Raw genomic sequence first — 11,313 nt, forward strand, 5'->3', positions numbered from 1 at the left:
TGCTCTTTTTGCTGAGAATTGGTTTAGGTATCTGTGGGTAGTGAATCCGTGTGAATTTTAGTATGTTTTTCTAATTCTAGAAAGAATGACACAGATGTTTTGATTGAGATGACACTGAGTCTGTAAACTGATTTTGGTAGAACATAATTTTAATATTTATTTTACAAGTACACAAGCCTCGGGGATATATCCGACTTTTAGTGTCTTCATGAATCTCTTTCTTCAGATAGGGGCGCTGTCCAGCTGCTGACGTGTGCTCTCTCCTGTTTCTTTCTGCAGGCTCTCAGAGCTATGAGTTTTCCTCTTAGCACCGCTTTCATTGTGTCTCATAAGTTTGGGAATGTTATATCTTCATTTACATTAAATTCTAAGAAGTCCTTAACTTCTTTCTTTGTTTCTTCCTTGACCAAGTTGTCATTGAGTAGAGCATTGTTCAACTTCAGATATTTAAAGTTTCAATTGTAGAGCTCTTTTATCTCCTTGAATGGGTTTACTGCCAAATTTTTTTCAAAGATTATTGTAAATAGGAGTATGTCCATTATCTTTTTTCAGCACAGTTGTTACCGATATTTACAAAGTCTATGTTGCGATGCAATTTTCTTTTAATACCTCTAGTTTGATGGAAATATTGATCATTTTGAGAAATTGTCTGGTGGAAGATTTAGGATCTCTTATGGATAATATAATAAATTTGAAAATAGAATAATGCGACTTTCTTGAAAAATTGTATTCCTTTAATTTTTTCTTCTCTTGCTGCTCTAGCTAGTGTTTTTAAAAACTAGGTTGGAAAGGATTTGAAAGAGTACTGATTCCTGATTTTATTGGGGTTGCTCTCAGTATTCCTCTATTAAGGATAGTATTAGATGTGTGAGTGTGTGTGTGTGTGTGTGTGTGTGTGTGTGTGTGTGTGTGTGTGTGTATTTTTACTTAGTGTTATACATTCCCTCCATTTCTTCTCTAAGGGTTTGACCATGTATGCGTATTGGATTTTATAAAAGACCTTCTGCATCTACTGAAATTATTATATGATTTTTGTTTTTAAGCCAGATTTTTGTGATTTATTATGTTTATGGACATAAGTATGTTGAACCATACTTACATATCCAGCATAAAGCAACTTCATTATAATGGATGGTCTTTAGATATGTGCCTGTATATGGTTTTCAATAATTTTATTAACAATTTTATATCCGTGTTCATCAGGAATTTTGGCTTGTAGAGTTAACTTTTGTTATTTCTCCCTAAGTTAGATATTGTGTACTACTAGCTCTGTAGAAGAAGCATGACAATACTATGATTTTTTAGTTAATAATTTAATAATTATTTGTTGTACGTACATATTATTTAAAAGTGTGGTCAACTTTTTTTTTAATTAACTTGAGTATTTCTTATATACATTTCGAGTGTTATTCCCTTTCCCAGTTTCTGGGCAAACATCCCCCTCCCCCCTCCCCTTCTTTATGGGTGTTCCCCTCCCCATCCTCCCCCCGTTGCCGCCCTCCCCCCAACAATCTAGTTCACTGGGGGTTCAGTCTTAGCAGGACCCAGGGCTTCCCCTTCCACTGGTGCTCTTTCTAGGATATTCATTGCTACCTATGAGGTCAGAGTCCAAGGTCAGTCCATGTATAGTCTTTAGGTAGTGGCTTAGTCCCTGGAAGCTCTGGTTGCTTGGCATTGTTGTACACATCAATAAATCAACATACCTTTCTTTGAGATCTTTCTTTGAGAGTTAAACAATATTTTACAGTCTTGTCAAAAATAAATAAGTAAATTAGTAAGTAAATAAGTAAATAAATATACCAGGCCCAGAAGAATTCATAGTAAAAGTTGATCCTTTTGGCCTGCTTATATCATGAAGCATTGCCTTGCTTATTTAACTAGGGCAGATAGTTTTCCTAGGTACAGCATTCTAGGTTGGCAACTACATTACTCCTGGATCTAACGACTTTTAAAGTTTCCATTGAGGTATTGGTAGTAACTGCGTTGGGCTTTCCGGTAAATGTGGCATCGTTCTTCTCTTGCGGGTTCTAATATCATCTCTTTGTTCTGTAATTAGAGTGTTTTAACCATAATATGCATGAAATGCTATTTTCTGTTCTTTTTTTTTTTACTTCTGTGTACCTCTTGTATCTGCACAGATAAGCATTTCAATTATAATTTCATAATTATTTTCTTCTATGATATTTTTTTACACAAACCAGTCATAAAAGTTGCATATAATGCAGGCAGGTTAGGCTCTATGATACTCACCTCTCTGGACTGACACATCTGGAGACAAGATATGGAAAGGTCAGGTTAGGATTCAAAGGGCAAACCAAACTATTTGGTCCAGTGTGTTGAGGGACATGCCGACCTAGAAGTCAGAGTTTGTGAGACTCATCTGACAGCTAGTACAAAAGACCTGTGTCTAGAGCTAAGTACGAGATTGGAAAGGGTAGAAGTGGCCTGTTGACTGAGGTAAATACCAGACTAGACAGGATAGATGTTGAGCGGAGAAAGAGTAGGCTAGGCTCAAGCAGCCTTACCAGACAGAGCTATGTGTAGTATAAGGGATGTGACACCTGGCTTATATCTAGAGATGGGGGAAAGTGAAGATAACTAGGATCCAGCGACCTCACCAGACCTCACTAGAGCATAGGATTTAAGAACAGGGACAAACCTGTGTTAAATTCAAAGAATCTGAAGGAAGACCCCAGACACAAAATAGTATTCAAAAGCAAAGAGGGTTTATTTAGCTGAATTTCCTGCATGGAGGGGTCTCGCAACTCAGGAATGGAGATGGTCTAGGTGGGCGCATAGGTCCATCTTTTATTGTCAGTTAGGGGAATTCCAGGGAGAGGTATGTGCCCTTTCACCTTGATTGGTCAGCTCTGTCTCTAGGGGTCTGCCTGATTCTACAATTGATTAGGCTCTGGAGAGTTCTTGGGGGGTTGCTACCTATGCAGGCCAGATGACAAGGAGTCCTCAGATTAGTTGACCACAGGTTCCTGGATCCAGGTTCTCATTTCTGGGAAATAGAAACTTAGGCCTAGTCTTCAATACCGTCAGTTTCTAGCCTGTTATGATGTCACCCTGGCCCTGGGTAACTCAGTCCTCTCAACCAGAGCTTGGAAGCACTACCTGAGGCGTTTTAAATTTGAGACGGAACAGCACGTTTACCCAAGCACTCAAATCCATTGTGCTTTTTCTCAAGCTTAAAAAAAAAAAAAACAGGGATTTTTTTTAAGTTTTATCATTTTTTATTTAAAAAATTGATCCAAATTCACATTTAATTGTTTTGAGTAATTGATTTTAAGTCTATTTAAACATTCTAAAGATACCCTTGCTTCATAAATATATCATGTCCCTCCTTCTTAGAAGCCCACAAAATCATTCTGTTCAGCTTATCAAAATCATATTGTATAATTGTTTCTCTGACACATAATTTGAAGTCAAAGTGAAAAGGATGATTAAAGACATAAATTCAACTGCAGATTTACATAATTTAATTGGTAGGGTAATTGCCTTAGAGTATTCTCTAAAGAAGAGAGGTTTGTCTGCACAGCCCCCCGACCGCATAGCTAATCACAGAATAATATCAATAATTAAAATTAAAAATTCTTTCAGAAAAGATATAACTTTGGAAAAATACTAAAGTTGTAGGCTTGTTACACATCATATATGTAAATCATTCATAAATAATCTTCCTAGTAACTAGACTAAATTTCATTCACATGATATATTTACTTTAAAATATTAATGGTAATTACTGTATAGAAATAAATCTTTCACTATTAAATATTCAATTTGAAATTCTTGATCTTTTAATAGCAAAAGTAATTTAAGCCTACCAACTTATTTTACTAAATGTATCAATACATAGTTTATAAAACTTGCCCAGTTCAAGAAACTAGTGTTTAAGACTGTGTATAAGGCTCAGTGAGGAAAGTATCGGTTACCATGCGTGGGAGCACAAGTTCAGCAACCCAGTACCCATGCAAGTCTTAGGAATGATGGTTACCTAGCCCAGCCCAGAAAGTGGATGGGGTAGGTGAATCCTCAGGGATTGCTAGCCAGTCTTTAGAGCTGAAGAAATGAGATCCAAATTCAATGAAAGACACTATCACAGTAAATAAGGGGGGAGTTATTAAGAGAAATATCTTGACAAAACTTCTAATTTTCACATGTACCTACATATATATATCTTAATATCTAAATAAGTACAACCACATAGAAGAAGCATATAACACACATGCACATGCATACACACACACACACACACACAGAGATACACACACATGAAAGCAGGCCCCATATATACAAAACAAAAACAAACAAACTATTATAAGTTATAAATATATACATATTTCCATTTTTATGACTGCCAATAAAGAGCAGGCTATATTTTGTAAATATTCTTCGATTTTTAGAGCATGGTCATAAGTCTCTGCTTGGATATAATCAAATTCAATTTTTAATAGGCATCAGAAGCAAGTTGATGATCTACAAGCTACATGATAGCCTAAATATAAAAACATTAATAGCGTCATGCCTATGAAGTCAGGTTTTTATTATATCATGTTTTATTTCCTCTATTTGCCTAAATTCTCTGAGGTGGGGTCATATACTATACTCATTTAAGATGTGATGCCTGTCATGAAAATTGGCTCACAGCAGTTAACTTAAAATCAGCTGAGTTATTTTCAAAACTGTGCCCTAGTTAGTTCAAACTTTTGGATAAATTAGTTACCATTACTAGACATCTGTCCAACCAGAAGTGGTAATTTTAAATTGATGGTTACATATAAGCAAATTCGTGTCGATTTTAAACGCTTCTTTATCTATTAGTGCTTAAGTTTTATTACATATAGTTCATATCTAGTAATGAACATGGTACATTTGCAAGAAACGTCCCCCATCATTGGCACTGAAATACAGATCCTTGTGTATCTTAATGCCATAGTCGAGCTACAGTGAGTTTAGGGCAAGAGCTTCAGATAAAGTTAGCCTTTCAGGGTCATGAATCTGCAGAATTCCCCTGTGGTGAGTGCATTATAGTAAAGTCTGTCTTCTCAGTTACTCTTGGTCACAGAAAAACCCGGAGGGATTGCCAAGAGTAGAGGATTATAAACAGATTGAAAATTGTTCCCAAGTGACATACAAGTCAGATCAAGCAAAGCTATTTCAATCTACTATTATTTTAGTTTCCACTGTTGCAATTAAAAGAAAAAGTGGGGTGGCAGTTGTTGACGAAAGTAAAGTGGACACATGAAAAAGCATTGATCTAAATTAACTGAACATATAAAAACAGTATTTTCAACATTTTTTATAACTTTAGTTGATACGGGAATTCAGTTAAATATCATTGATTGGCTGACTGACTGATTGATTTTTTTGCTGGGTGTCTTAGTTAGGGTTTCCATTGCTGTGAACAGACACTATGACCAAGGCAACTCCTATGAAGGACAACATTTAATTAGGACTGGCTTACAGGAACAAAGGTTCAGTCCATTATCCTCAATGTGGGAAGCATGACAGAATGTAGGCAGGCATAGTGCCGCAGGAGTGTTCAGAAGGCAAGCAGGACTGTTTTCCAGGCAGCTAGGACAAGAGACTCAAAGTCCATACTCAAAGTGACACACTTTCTCCAACAAGGCCACACCTCCTAATAGTGACACTCCCTGGACCATGCATATCAAACCACCTCACACTGTCTTGAACCCAGAACTACATGCTTGCTCTTATTGTATCTCATACTCATTTTTTCAGGCATTGCCTTATTACAGGTAATGAGCTAAATAGTATAAACCTGAGGCCAGATTGTTCCAAAGTCCCAAGCTTCTTGATAGTGTGTTACTTAAGTTCAAGTAGGCCAAATTGTCCTTTCCCAAACCCTTCTCCAAAGCCGGAGATTTGGAAGGAACAGTGTGACAGGAGAGAACTTATGCTTAAATATTTTTTATGAATTCTAAACTTTTTGAATTTCAGTGTCAAATAGCTGAAATATCTCCACTCACAGCCAACTTAATTCCTGAGTTTAAAAAGAGCTCTGTACCTGGAACTATTTTACCAATACTGATGCATTATTAATTCTCCTAAGTAAAGAAGGGATATGCTGGCAGTCAGCAACAACACCATCCTCTTTGTATTGCAAAAGTCAAATGCTTTTCTGATGTGGTTTCAAAACAAATGTAATAAGCCTAGAAATATAGTGGATTATTTGTTTATTCAAGTCTCAGGTAAATCTCATGTTAATAAAGTATATTCCCTGTAGGTAACAAATGTTTTATATGTGCTCATTAGAGGTCATACTCCTTGTGACCCATGACCATACCTCAACAGGTGACATGAGAAATCCTAACCCAGCAAATGGGAGGTGCTGTATGCTTTTCTCCATTCTGTCAATCAGGTTTTGAGTTACAGTAAGTATCAATTTTCTACAGTGTTTGTTTTCAGTCCATTTATTTTATACATGTCTCAGCTGATGTGTAATTTTTATTGTTGATTTGCAATTTTCTGATATAATTGTTTTAAATGATTTATGTCCTCATGAATTTTAATGGAAAATGAAACAAAGCAAACTAAAAAAAAATCTATGTTTTAAGGATTACATTAAAAATTTAAAGGTACTAATATTATTTTGTTTTTTATTATTTTTTTGCTTCTATTGAAAATGATTTCCATCTATACAATATATTCTAATCATGGTTTCTCCTTCCACTACTCCTCACAGTTCCTGCCAACCTCCTTCTTATTTGGATCCATTGTTTCTCTCTTTTGACAGGAAACAGTCATCTACATGATAATAACAAATTAAAAGCAAATGTTAAAAATATCAATCAGTAATATGCTAAAGCAAACAAACAAACGAACAGGAAAAGAGCAGAGAAAAGACATGAGAAATGCATATAGACGCAGAGACAGGAATTATTTATATTTGAACTGGGAATTGAACCCAAGACCTTACACAAATGATAGAAATATACCCCCAAGCTGTTTCTCCAAAACCAGGAATAATATGCTTACTTCCTGGATTGAACATAAATCAAAATTTTGACCAGAAGCAATTAAATTGTCATTTTATTTTTTCATATGATGTTTAAGTTACTATTCTAACATTTTGATTTAGTAGTATATGAAGTCACTAGCATGGGTGAAGGAAATCAGCTGCAGTTTACTGTACAGGGAAGATTTTAATACTCTATATTGCATGGAAATAGACAATCAGACAACAGGGACTTTGATGTCAGGGTTTGTTAGGCCTTTATTAGGTAATATTTCATGATAATAAGGTTAAAAGAAGGTAATACAAAAGTACTATTTCCTCTGCGCAATGTATACTTAAAGTATTCAATCCCACTTTTTTTTTTAGATTGAAATAACGTCAAGTATACTGTAAGCACTGATTTAGTAATTCATCAGTTCAAGGCTACACGCTCCTATAAAACTCTCAATATAAAATGATCACAAAGCCTGTGCAGTGCTGCCTCGTGACAGGTAAACACATCCATCAGATTGGTACATGTAGTTCTCGATGTGCCTTCTGAAATGCCAGATTAATGCACTGTTTGTATTGATGCTTTTAGAACAAAGGAATGAAAAAAAAAAAAAACAAAAAAACACCAGACAAACAAACCTCTGTGCTGCTCTTAAAATACAGTATTATAAAAGAAAAAGAACACAAAACCTTTGTCTTTCTCTTTCAACATTTTATTAAAGTATTGATGTTGATGCTAAATATTTTAGTGATATTTTAGCTAGGATTCAGATTGTTTAAAATCTGTTAAGTTATATCCTCTGTCCCTCTGTCTCTGTCTCTTTCTCTCTCTCTCTCTCTCCCTCTCTTTCTCTCTCTACCTCCCCCCTTCTCTGTGTGTATGTGTGTCTGTGTATCTGTGTGTGTGTATCTGTGTGTGTGTATCTGTGTCTGTGTATCTGTGTGTGTGTATGTGTGTCTGTGTATCTGTGTGTGTGTGTATCTGTGTGTGTGGATCTGTGTGTGTGTGGATCTGTGTCTGTGTATCTGTGTGTGTGGATCTGTGTCTGTGTATCTGTGTCTGTGTATCTGTGTGTGTGTGTGTGTGTATCTGTGTGTGTGGATCTGTGTCTGTGTATCTGTGTGTGTGTATGTGTGTCTGTGTATCTGTGTGTGTGTGTATCTGTGTGTGTGTATCTGTGTGTGTGGATCTGTGTCTGTGTATCTGTGTGTGTGGATCTGTGTCTGTGTATCTGTGTGTGTGTGTGTGTGTATCTGTGTCTGTGTATCTGTGTGTGTGTGTGTCGCCTGTGTGCTGCCTATCCTATCTGTGAGTGATTCACTGACATGAAGAACTGTACGCCTACTCTAAGCAGTAACGCTTTAGACTTTATTTCCAATGTTACATCCCCATATGATTAATCTGATTATCAAAATTGCACACTAATATCCTATTTTCTGGAAAGGGTATATGATTCATCACAATCTCTTAACATTAAAGACACTTTTATGGAATATGAAAGTGTCTGCCATTATTCTTTAATTTACAGATATTGCTTATTTCCTGAACCTCTCCTAGAAAACAAGGCTAATGGAATCTGACAATTTGTCTTAAATTTCAGGATCAATCTTTTATTAATCATTTTATTTGTTTACATTTCAAATAATATCCCCCTCCCCTTTTACCTCTCTACAAGCCTCCCATGCCATCTACCCTCTGCCGCCTCACACTGTTGCCTCCATGAGGGTGCTCCTCCACCCATTCATTCACTCCCAGTTCACAGCTCTAGCATCTCCTTACACTGGGTCATCAAACCTCCACAGGACCAAGGGCCTCCCCTTGCATTGATGGAGGCCCTTACTACCTATGTATCTAGAGCCATTGATCCCTCCATGTGTATTCTTCAGTTGGTGGTTTAGTCTCTGGGAGCTCTGTGGTTAGTTTATCCTGTCATTCCTATGGGGTAGCAAGCCCCTTTAGCTCCTTCAGTGCTTCCCCCACCTCTTTCTTCCACTAGGATCACTATTGGTCAGTTGCTGGTATAACGAACGTTTTATGGAACAGCCATGTCAGGCTCCTGTCAGCATGCTCTTCTTGGTATCAGCAATAGTTTGGAGGTTTGGTATCAGCAGATGGGATGGATCCTTGGGTGGGGCAGTCTATGGATGGCCTTTCCTTCAATCTATGTTTCATTTTTTGTCCCTGTCTTTCCTTTGGACAGGAACATTTCTGGGTTAAAAATTTTGAGATAAGTGGGTGGCCCCATCCTTAAACTGGGGCCTTGCCTAACTACTAGAGGTGATCTCTACAGGGTCTATCTCCCCTTTGTTGCTTATTTTGGGTAAAGTCATCCCTGTTGGGTCTTGGGAGCCTGTTGCTTTCCTGGAGTCTGGAATTTTCTAGTGGCTAACCTCACCCACATCAATACTCACAAGATCACGATACTGTTTCTTTTTTTTTTCTATCTTTATTAACTTAAGTATTTCTTATTTCCATTTCGATTGTTATTCCCTTTCCCGGTTTCCCGGCCAACCCTAACCCTTCCCCCTTCCCTTCTCTATGGGTGTCCCCCTCCCTATCCTCCCCCATTACCGCGCTCCCCCCAACAATCATGTTCTCCGGGGGGTTCAGTCTTGGCAGGACCAAGGGTTTCCCCTTCCACTGGTTCTCTTACTAGGCTATTCATTGCTACCTATGAGGTCAGAGTCCAGGGTCAGTCCATGTATAGTCTCTGGGTAGTGGCTTAGTCCCTAGAAGCTCTGGTTGGTTGGCATTGTTGTTCATGTGGGGTCTCAAGCCCCTTCAAGCTCTTTCAGTTCTTTCTCTGATTCCTTCAATGGGTATCCCGTTCTCAGTTCAGTGCTTTGCTTCTGGCATTCACCTATGTATTTGCTGTATTCTAGCTATGTCTCTCAGGAGAGATCTACACCTGGTTCCTGTCAGCCTGAACTTCTTTGCTTCATCCAACTTATCTAGTTTGGTGGCTGTATATGTATGGGCCACATGTGGGGCAGGCTCTGAATGGGTGTTCCTTCTGCTTCTGTTCTAAACTTTGCCTCCCTATCCCCTCCCAAGGGTATTCATGTTCCCCTTTTAAAGAAGGAATGAAGCATTCGCATTTTGGTCATCCTTCCTGAGTTTCAGGTATTCTGTGCATCTAGAATAAATTGAGTATTTGGGCTAATATCCACTTATCAGTGAGTGCATACCATATGTGTTTTTCTGTGATTGGGTTACCTCACTCAGGATGATATTTTCCAGTTCCATCCATTTGCCTATGAATTTCATAAAGCCATTGTTTTTGATAGCTGGGTAGTATTCCATTGTGTAGATGTACCACATTTTCTGTATCCATTCCTCTGTTGAAGGGCATCTGGGCTCTTGCCAGTTTCTGGCTCACTATACTGTTTCTTATTAAAACTGTTTCTGTAAGGTTGTCTGCATAAGTCTGGACCTCTCAGTAGCCATTCATGGTTGGCTGAGAGGCTATTGTGTTTTATCCATCCACGCTGAACTATTTGCAATTGATTGATTCAGGGAGAATGACAGTCATTTCCTTCAATTGTATATAAAACAGATAAGATCACTGGTCTCCATGGGTAATTCCAAATACATGGCTACACAGATGGTCCAGGTAAAAATCAGAGGATCAAAAATAAATAAATAAATATACAAATAAAGATATGTATGCATGAAATGAACCTTTACATAGGAAGGAAAGCTAGTTAACAGATGTAGGAGAGAGATAAGGAAGGGTAGAGAGGAGGGGTAAACAGCATTTGTCATATATACATATTATTTAATTATGAAAGATTAAAATAAAACAAAATAATGGTAATTTCCTAAAGTATTTACATTTTCTTGGTCGGTATTGAATTTGTGCACCAAATATTTCATTGATAAAACTCTACAATTCAGAGCCTCTTTATAGCTGGTTACTTTTGTTTGTTTGCTTCTTTGCCAACATGTCGGTTTTACTCTATACCATATCAAAGTCTCTATCTACAGTAAATTTCTATATCTATGGTACCAACTATAAAATTCCAATTTTAATGTCCCATTTTACAGACTGCTTGTGCTTCCTTTTTGTGAATTACAGTGTCTGAGCATGTCCCAAAATAGCCCATTATCTCATCCAACACACTTATGTATTTCCTGTGTTAAAATGCTGAAATATTTTCAGTGCTAGTATGAGCATGATGATCTATTTTAAAATCCCACAGTGGCTTTTGTTATGGTTAATAAAGTCTCAAGACCACAAAGTCATTCACAAGGGCTAACACCTTCTGATCACACTGCTGTGTACTCCTCTCATCCCAGAAGGTTTTTGTGGATTCTCTAGTCTGCCATCTGCTTT

The sequence above is a fragment of the Rattus norvegicus genome, chromosome 2 (assembly GCF_036323735.1).
Source record: "Rattus norvegicus strain BN/NHsdMcwi chromosome 2, GRCr8, whole genome shotgun sequence".
NCBI classification, from domain to species: domain Eukaryota; kingdom Metazoa; phylum Chordata; class Mammalia; order Rodentia; family Muridae; genus Rattus; species Rattus norvegicus.